The sequence below is a fragment of the Lupinus angustifolius genome, unplaced genomic scaffold (genome assembly GCF_001865875.1).
Source record: "Lupinus angustifolius cultivar Tanjil unplaced genomic scaffold, LupAngTanjil_v1.0 Scaffold_517, whole genome shotgun sequence".
Taxonomy (NCBI): domain Eukaryota; kingdom Viridiplantae; phylum Streptophyta; class Magnoliopsida; order Fabales; family Fabaceae; genus Lupinus; species Lupinus angustifolius.
The window spans coordinates 146,661-146,948 of NW_017727876.1; positions in this window are offsets into that span (position 1 = coordinate 146,661).

Below are 288 nucleotides of genomic sequence, written 5' to 3' on the forward strand. Positions count from 1 at the left end.
TGAGGAAGTGGATTAGGATGAGGACAGGATTAGGACGAGAATGAGGATGAGGATAGGATGTGGATGAGGAAGAGGACGAGGATAGGATGAGGAGGCGGATAGGATGAGGAAGAGGATGAGGATGAGGATATGATGAGGAGGAGGATGATGTTAGGATGAGGACGAGAATGAGGATGAGAACAGGATGAGGACGAGGATAAGAGGAGGATGAGAATGAGGATAAGATGAGGAGGAGGAAAGGATGACGACGAGAATCAGAATGAGGATAGGATGAGGATGAGGATGAGG